The following is a 10,260-nucleotide window of genomic DNA, read 5'->3' on the forward strand; positions in this document are numbered from 1 at the left end:
AGAGGAAAAGGAGGCAAGAGAAGGACTGGAAACCTAGATTTAGGAATTATTCATCTAGGGATGGGGGTCGAAATCACATGAGGGTTTAAGCTCCCCAGAGATGAGTAAACAAAGAGTAGTACTCTGTGGGACCTCTCACATTAATTGTTAAGGGAATGAAGAGGAGCAAGCCAAAGAAATAGGGGAGTGATCAGAGAATTCTGGGGAAAATAAGATGGAATTCCGTCTTCAAAAAGAAAGAAAGAGTTTTGAGGAATATAAAGTGGGTGATGTGGAAGGCCACAGAGAAGTGGAAAAGGATTAGAAAAGAGAAGCCTATGGATTTGTCCAGAGTTGTCATTAAGGACCTTAATGAGAGTGGTTTATGCTAAGTGAAGAGGAAGAAAATCTGATCGTAGGGGTTATCTGAGGCCACAGATACATTAAACCATCTCTTTACTGAAATTGCTCTACTTGGTTTCTCCTTCCTTGTTTAATTGCTGCCACTGCAGACTTAATTACATTTGTAGATGCATATTTTCAAAGTAAGTAATGTGTAACCAACAGCAAGGATAGCTACCATGACCTGAATGCTATTATTTCTTGTTAGAACAATTGAGTACTCAGGATAATGTAACAACACTCCTCTCAAATTTCATTCCAAAACATACTAGAGAGGTGTAAGATGCTTTAAAATACTTTGATTCTTATGAGTCAGCTCTCTGGAAAATAATACTGCTTTGACTTTTGGAATAACAGCTTGCAATATAAATTTTCAGTAGGGTTAGAGTCTTTGGAGTTCTCTTAGGAATAATGTGATACTTTATTCCAAGAAAGCTTAGTTTAATTTATTCATTTCAACTCAGAAAGTTTAGAATGTGGAACAATTAAAAACATGAAGATCATTTTAAATTGCAGTGGCCTGGTTGAGATGAATTTTGCTTTGAGTAAAATCATGTGTATTGATTTATACTTATGGAAGAAATCTCCAGGCCATCTACTTCCTCAGTTTCCAGGAACTGCCAGAATTAAACCCTCTGGACTAAGAGCATTTAGATTGTTTTTAGCAACTTCAGATAAGCTGGACTCACAGTCTTTCTTTAAGAGTCCATTTAAGCCCACAGTGTTTCTTTTATATCTAACCAAAATCTGTCCTGCTAACAGTCTAAACTTTTCTGTGGTCCCAGGAGAGTTTGATAGTAGCTGTATTGTAATATGCCTGAGTAGAAAATATTTAGCCAGTTTTCTATCCCTGCTTATCTGTTTGGGATTGGAAGCAGTGTCCTGTGATGGGTTAGGCAATTTGTTAAAGAACGAAAAGCATAATAAGGACAAATTATTGGGGCAAAACAACATGGGATAGTGAAAATAGTATGGGCCTTAAAGTCAAAGGACCTGGGTTCTAATCCCAGTTCTGTCATTCAGGTTCTGTGGCCTGGATAAGTCTTTTACAGGTGAATGAACTGAGGCACACAGAATTATTATTATTATGGTATTTGTTAAGCACTTACTATGTGCCAAGCACAGTTCTAAGCGCTGGGGTAGATAGAAGGTAATCAGGTTGTCCTACATGGGGCTCACAGTCTTAATCCCCATTTTACAGATGAGGTAACTGAGGCACAGAGATTTTAATTGGCTTGCCTAAGGTCACACAGCAGACAAGTGGCGAAGCTGGGATTAGAACCCACGTCCTCAGACTCCCAAGCCCGTGCTCTTTCCACTAAGTCACGCTGCTTCTCCTATGGATAGTGGATAGAGCACAGGTCTGGGAATCAGAAGGTCATGGGTTCTAATTCTGGCTCTGCCACATGTTTACTGTGTGACCTTGGGCAAGTCACTTAACTTCTCTGTGCCTCAGTTACCTCATCTGTAAAAAAAATAATGAATGGGGATTAAGAGTGTAAGCACAATGTGGGAAAGGGACTCTTATCCAACTTAATAACATTAATTGTAGTTAAGCACTTTCTGTATACCAGGCACTGTACTAGGTGCTGGGGTAGATACAAGCAACTTAGGTTGGACACAGTCCCTGTCCCACATGGGGCTCACAGTCTCATTCCCCATTTTACAGATGAGGTAACTGAGACAGAAAAGCAAGTGACTTGCCCAAGGTTATATAGCTGACAAGTTGCAGAGTTGAGATTAGAATCCACAACCTTCTAACTCCCGGGCCCATGATCTATCCATGATGTCGTGCTGCTTCTATAACTTGGTTAACTTGTACAACCCCAGCGCTTAGAACAGTGCTTGGCCTATTTAAAGCACTTAACAAGTACTATTATTATTATTCCTAAAAATGCCATGGCGGGGGGGCATGTAAAAAAAGGAATGAACAGGAGGCTTACAGGGTGTTGCTTGGATCAATTTTATTTATTATTTTAATGATCTATCATTAATAGTATTTTTTGAGTCTACTTTGTGCAGAGCACTAGTAATGCTTTGATGAGTACCATAGAGTGAGCAGATACCAGCGCTTAGAACAGTGCTTGGCACATAGTAAGCTCTTAACAAATACTATCATTATTATTATACCATTCCTCTTCTCAAGGAGTTCATACTCTACAGGGAGATAGACACTAAAATACATTTGCAGAGGGGAAGAAACCAAATATAAAGAAGAGTACGTGGGTGCTGTTCCAATAGGGCGTGCGGTGACCATCTACCTGCTTAGGGGTTACCATAGATTACATTAATGAAATATTTTAAATTCCCTGGAAGAGGAAGTGGGTAGTGAAATCTCAAAGTGGAAGATGATAGTTTCATATTTTTCATTTGGAAACAGCACTGTAATAAGCACTAAGGAAAGAAAGAGGATACTGATTCAGCCTAGGTCTTGGCCCTTAAGGCACTTGCGTTCTTATTCATTCATTCAATTGCATTCATTCATTCATCCATCCATTCAATCGTATTTATTGAGTGCTTACTGTGTGCAAAACACTGTACTAAGCGCTTAGCTTAAGGAAGTAGTGTGGAATAGACAAACCAGCAAATTAATAGCCTAGTTTAAGTAAAAAACAATAATAGAGTAACAAACAACAAAGGGGAAAAACAGCAGCATATTAATGCTGGGTTGGAATAGTCTTCTGCCCCTCACCACTCTGGGCCAGCCTGACTTAGGTCAACCCTTCTCATCATTCCCATGAATTTAAACTTTGGGCAGCCCTACCATTCTTTCCCTGGCAAAAGCACTCTCTGGGAATCAGGAGCCCAGGGATCTAAATCATTCATTTATTGTCATATTTATTGAGCGCTTTCTGTGTGCTGAGCACTGTATTAAGTGCTTGGAAAGTACATTACAACAATAAAGAGAGAGACTGTGAGCCCATTGTTTGGTAGGGATTGTCTGTATTCGTTGCTGAATTCCAAGGACTTAGTACAGTGCTTTGCACACAGTAAACTCTCAATAAATACAATTGAATGAATGAATCCCTGCCCACATCGGGCTTACAGACTGGGCCAGGCTGGGAGACAGACATCAAAACAAGTAAAGAGGCATCAGTATAAATGAATAAAATTATAGATATATACATATCTAATAATAATTCTGCCTGTTAGGCCTGTATCATCAATATAGAGATTTTCTGACTGAAAAACAAGTCTGGGCATTCTCCCCACAGGAATCCTGACAGGTAGCTGGCCAATCTGGGGACATCCTCAGGGGTAACCGGTTGGTTTGTTGAGCTACAGCATACTTCAGCACAATGCTGAGGTCCTATTGGCCACAAGCAGAAAGAACACAGGCTTGGGAGTCAGAGGATGTAGGCTCTAAACCCAATTCTGCCATTTGCCTGCTGGGTAACCTGAGAGAAATCACTTAACTTCTCTGTGCCTCAATTAGCTCATCTGTAAAATGGGGATTAAATCCTCCTCCCTCTGAATTAGATTGTGAGCCCTATGCGGGTTAGGGAGAGTGTTCGACCCGATCATCTTGTATCTACTCTAGTGCTTTCAAAGCTCTTGGGAAATAGTAAACACTTAAAATGTACCATTAAAAAAAAAGTTGATCTTAAACGTTACAAAAAACATAATGCTTCACGTGCATTTTTTTCACTTGGCAACATCCCAGCTACTGGATTATCTCATATGATAATAATAATAATTATGGTATCTGTTAAACGCTATGTGCCAAATCCTGTTCTAAGACCTGGGGTAGATACAAGGTAATCGGGTTGTCCCAAGCAGGGCTCACATTCTGAATCCCCATTTTACAGATGAGGTAACTGAGGCACAGAGAAGTCAAGTGACTTTGCCAAGGTCACACAGCAGACAAGTGGCGGAGCTGGGATTAGAACCCATGTCTTCTGACTCCCAAGCCTGTGTTCTTTCCACTAAACCACGCTATATATAGTCTCGTACTTTCTAGAGCACTTGAGATACAGTAAAGACTTAATGTGTTCCATAAAAAAAAAGGTGATCCTAAAAGTTTACAAAAACCAGAAAGCTTCATGTGCATATTTTCACGCAGCATCTCTGCCTGACTACTAGCATGGCTCAGTGGAAAGAGCCTGGGCTTCGAAATCAGAGGTCATGAGTTCAACTCCCGGCTCTGCCACTTGTCAGCTGTGTGACTGTGGGCAAGCCACTTAACTTCTCTGTGCCTCAGTTACCTCATCTGTAAAATGGGGATTAACTGTGAGCCTCACGTGAGACAACCTGATTACCTGTATCTACCCCAGCGCTTAGAACAGTGCTCTGCACATAGTAAGCACTTAACAAATACCAACATTATTATTATCATTATTACTCAAACGTTGCACTGTGTGGGTCCTGGGGAGAGCATGGTCATCAAATGTGAGAGGATTGGAAATTCAATAGTATTTACTGAGTGCTTACTTTTTGCAGAGAACTGTACTAAGCACTTGGGAGAGTACAATACAACAAAGAGAAGCAGCGTGCCTTAGTGGACTAAGTGGGTTCGTGGGTTTAGGAGGCAGAGGTCATGGGTTCTAAAACTATGTGACTTTGGGCAAGCTGCTTCACTTCTCTGTGCCTCAGTTCCCTCATCTGTAAAATGGGGATTAAGACTGTGAGCCCCACGTGGGACAACCTGGTAGATAGGTAGATACAGGGTAATCAGGTTGTCCCACGTGAGGCTCACAGTTAATCCCCATTTTCCAGATGAGGGAACTGAGGCACAGAGAAGTGAAGTGACTTGAAGTGAAGTGAAGTGAAGTGCCACAGTCACACAGCTGACAAGTGGCAGAGACGGGATTCGAACCCATGATAGAAACTTTGTTTGGATGAAGTACTGGTCAGATCCAATATAGGCTTGCTATGTTATTTGTTGAATGTGATGAGGGTGTACTTGAAAATTAAAGACAAATGAATGACCATATGATTTATAACACCAAGAAGATTGTTTTGTCTTCTCTTGGAGCATTTTCCCAATTCTAATCTATTTTAATGTCTGTCTGTACCTGAAGACTGTAAGCTATCTGTGGGAGGAACATGTCTACCAACTCTGATGTACTAAACTTTCCCAAGCACTTAGGATAGTGTCTGGACATACATGTTCAATAAATACCATTGATTGATTGATTGACTTCCTATTAATTTTGGTGGGTTGGAATAAAATTCAGTGTCTGAAATGTGTTTAAAAATGACACTTTTTCCAAAATTCTAAGAGCCAGCTGATATCCCTAAGTTACGTATTTGGTCTAATTCATGATATCTAAAGGCATACAAATAACCATAGAATTTACCTCCACTGCCTGTTGAAGTTGGTAGGAAATGGTCATTTTAGTAAAGAATTCAACTAAATGTTGAATATATAGGGATTAGAAAACAGAAAGATATTGAGTGAAGTTTCTGGCCTGGAAATGTCAGAAAGACAATTAAAGAAGAAGTTCATTAAAGTTTCAGTGAATGAAAACATAGGAAAAAGTAGTTTGCTGAACAAGCACTTTTTACGGCAGCAAGAATTGCCTTTTTTGGAAATGAATTGTCCTGTGGCTAGTTTGCTTCCTGGAACAGGTAATTGCATTAGGCTTATAGGGAATTGTTAGAAATCCTTGGAGACTCCAGGGTATAATTTGAATTTTGTGTGCAAGTTTCTGTTATCCTTCACTTTCCATCACAGTTTAACCTGATTCTTTGTTAGCAGAAGAGCTATAGCTAGAAAATGCAATTTTTATGAATGAATCTGAGTCATAAACTATTAATCAGCCCTCTCTACTAAATATATGATTTTTGAATGGTATTTAACCTCTTACCATGTGCCAGGGACTTTACTAAGGGCTTGGTTAGATACAGACTAATCAGGTGGGACACAGTCCATGTCCCACAAGGTGCTGACAGTCTCAATCCGCATTTTACAGATGATGGAGCTGAGGCACAGAGAAGTTAAGTGACTTGTCCAAGGTCACATAGCAGATAAGTGGCGGAGCAGGGATTAGAACCCATGTCCTCTGACTCCCAGGACTGTGCTCTTTCCCGTAGGCCACACTGCTTCTCAACTTGATATTCATTATATATCCTATTGTATTTGGTATAGATGTTGTCTTGTTTTTGTTTCGTTCTGTTTGGCTTTGCTGTCTGTCTTCCCCGTTTAGACTGTGAGCCTGTCATTGGGCAGGGATTGTCGCTATCTGTTGCTGAATTGTACATTCCAAGCACTTGGTACAGTGCTCTGCATGTAGTAAGCGCTCAATAAATACTATTGAATGAATATTCACAGGTGGGTGTATTTGCACTGACACACTTCTAGAAAACATAAAAACTCATTCATTCATTCAATAGCATTTATTGAGCGCTAACTATGTGCAGAGCACTATACTAAGCACTTGGAATATACAACTCGGCAACAGATAGAGACAATGCCTGCCCAGTGATGGGCTCACAGTCTAAATGGGGGAGACAGACAGCCGAGAAAAACAGGACAAAACAAGACAAGACAACATCATCCAGATAAATAGAATCATGAAGATATACACCTCATTAACAAAATAAATAGGGTAATAAATAATATATACAAATAAACACAGTGCTGAGGGGAAGGGGGAAGGACAAGGGGAGGGGAAGGGGAAGAGCAGAGGGAGGGACGGAGGGAAGGGGAGGGGAGGAGGAGCAGAAGGAAATGGGAGGGCTCAGTCTGGGAAGGCCTCCTGGAGGAGGTGAGCTCTCAGTAGGGCACTTGGGTAAGCAAAGCCAAAAGTGCAGCATGTGGTGATATTGACTTGAATGTGAAGTGTGGATGGAACTTGTTGGTAACCCACCGATAAACTCTCCTACATAATCTTCCTCCCCAAAGCTCAGGTATATAGGGCACATATCTTTTTTTTATTACAGTGGGAGATGTAACTATATTAATTCAACAAAAATATTAGTAATCTTAAGCTCCCATTCATGAATCAGACGTATATCATTATTATGAATGCTAATGATAAAAATAACAATGATGAATAATGACTGTGATATTGGAATGCTTAGCATTGTGCCACATACTGTGTAAATCATGCAGTAGATACAAGCAGCATGGCTTATTGGAAAGAGCATGGGCTGGGGAGTCAGAGGTTGTGGGTTCTAACCTCAACTCTGCCACGTCTGCTGTGTGACCTTGGGTAAGCCACTTCACTTCTCTATACCTGAAGTTACCTCATCTGTAAAATGGGGAGTAAGACTGTGAGCCCCACAGGGGACAACCTGATTACCGTGTATCTACTCCAGTGCTTAGAACATTGCTCAGCACATAGTAAGCGTGGAACAAATGCCATTATTATTATTATTTTCATTAAGATAATCAGGGTGGACAAAGTCCATGTCCTCCGGGGGGCTCACAGTGCAAATGGAAGGGAGAACAGGTGTTGAATCCTCATTTTACAGATGAGGAAACCGATGCACAGAGATGTTAAGCGACTAGCCTAAGGTCACCCAGCAAGCAAGTGACAGAGTCAGGATGTGAACCGGGACATCTGCGACGCAGATCTGTGCTCTTTTTACTAATGAACATCCACTCTGGGCACAGGAGTAAGACAGCCTGGGAGAAGTTTGGAGGGAAAGTAGATAGGGGCTCCATATATTAGTGTACCATCTGGGGCTACAGCATCCATCAGGAAAGGGTATGCTAGTCAATGGAGACATCACTGAAAAGCTTCCTAGCAGATAGTTTGAAGGAAGTTCTATATTCTTTTGCAAGCCTATAAAGGGTGTTGGGTTTCATATCAAGGTTTTAGCTCCTTCAGAAAAGTGTTGTGTGAGCATTACACGAGGGTTGTAATGCTCACGCTAAGTATATGGGAAAAAGTTTGAGTAGTGAAATGCACCAACTAGTGAGTGGGAGAATGGATTTGTGTATCTTGATCTAAGATCAGAATCCATAAGGAATTCTAAGATGGGATCAAGTGGGATTGCACATTCATGCTGCTTGGTTGTTGCATGGAGTAGTTATTGGATTTTAATTTTTATATATCATTCCATAAATATCCTATGGTTCGATTAACTAATAATTTTAGGAGGTATGAGCGACTTACTGTTCCACAATTCATTTGATTTACATCTTCTTGTGCATCTAGGTTAAAGATTTTGAAGCTACTTGTGATTGTGACCCAGTTGCATGGATACCACCTTTAAAAAAAAAATCATCATTTATTCTCCATTTCCACTTCCTTTTCTTACCAAATACTTGTACCTATTGAATCTGGACCTTTTATGAAGCTGTTAAGTTGTTTTCTTTGATACCAGACCCCAGGTTCAGTGCCCTCTTATTTGATTATTATCAAGAAACAAAGAGATCAAAAGAATGAATAGTAATTTTCTGTTTTCTTCTTATTTCAAATCCCCTATGCTCTTTGATGTCTTCATCAACTACAGAAGAAAGCCCCATTTGATGTTAGGCTAAAGGTCAGCATGCACTGTCATTTGAGTATAACAAAGGCCATTTGTTATGCGACTTGACTTTTATTTTTCTGTGGTCCACACCGTGTTAATTATAGATGTCTATGATTGTTTCTTCCGCCTTTAGAGGAATAGATGAAATGGATAATGAATAAAAAGATGCAATTGTTTCTTTCCCTTAAAACGCTTATAATTTGAAAAGTTATTAATTATTCACGCAAAGGCCTGTATCCTCTTTGGAACAAAAATTTTAATTACAACTCTGTTCTGGAGGAGGGAAAAGATACTCTGAGCAAAGGATGTACATTTGATGTCATTTTTTTCAGGTGTATTTTTATTCATTAGGCGGCGAGGCGTTCTGCTGGATAATTTCTGTTAATTAAAGTTGATAATCCCTGAAAATGAAGTCCTGAGCATTTATCTCCCGAGTCATTATATCTTCCTCTAAGTTTTGGATAATGAGGTCATCTGCCTCTTTGAAATGTCTCCTGACTTCTGAGCTCTGCTGTGAGACCGTCCATCCTAAGCAGATTGAGAGAGATAATGAGACTCTTTACCTTCTCCATGGAAGTGAAGAGTGTTTTTGCTTAGAACTGCTACACAAAAACAGAATTATAAATCTAGCAGTTTATGAATAATGATTTCTCCTCTAGGGTTACCGTTTCATGTTTTTATTCTAATACATCTTGTTAAACAATGAGGCAGGTAACTCAACCATTTGGCTTTAATGACTGGCTTCCCAAAAATGTAATCATTCATCAAATTTAGTATTTAATTAGTGTTCCCTAGGCCATTCACAAATATGCATTGAAACAGTTTATTAGTGTAAAGATTAATTGCTGTAATTTCATTGTCTAGGGATTAGATAAAGAGACCTTCAAAAACTCCTTTTGATAAAGTAAGCCATAAAATGTGGAAACAATCAGGCCTGAGGTTCAATATTTATGTGTCAGTGTCGGAATATTTATACAGTGTGGTTAACTCTTAAAGGTATTTGCAGGATAAAAATAATGCTGATTCTAGAAGTGCAAGCATAAACCCCTCTTCCCATTTGCAGCCCCTGGCAATGTCTAATGAGGTTTCATTCCTCCTAAAGGACCATTATGGCTTATTGACTTAATGATGCACATTTGAAAGTATTATGTAGTAGTTTTCTATGGTTATTCGTGCTCTGTAGGATTGCAAGATTTATACCGTTTCTGGATCTTCCCCTTCGAGGGACTGAGTACCTCAGGACAGAATTTGGCCTATGGGAAAAACTTCACTCCTTCTATGATTGGAGATCTGACACTTCCTGGAATATGTAACACCCCATCGAATCTACACTTGAACCAAGAATGTCAAACACCAGGAAGCAGACTGTAATTGCCTGTCTTGGAAATGATCCCAGATGCAGTGGTTAACTCTCAGTTATCCTAATGGAGAATGTGAGGAATTTGAATGTTCTGT

Source organism: Ornithorhynchus anatinus, chromosome 1 (genome assembly GCF_004115215.2).
Source record: "Ornithorhynchus anatinus isolate Pmale09 chromosome 1, mOrnAna1.pri.v4, whole genome shotgun sequence".
Classification (NCBI taxonomy): domain Eukaryota; kingdom Metazoa; phylum Chordata; class Mammalia; order Monotremata; family Ornithorhynchidae; genus Ornithorhynchus; species Ornithorhynchus anatinus.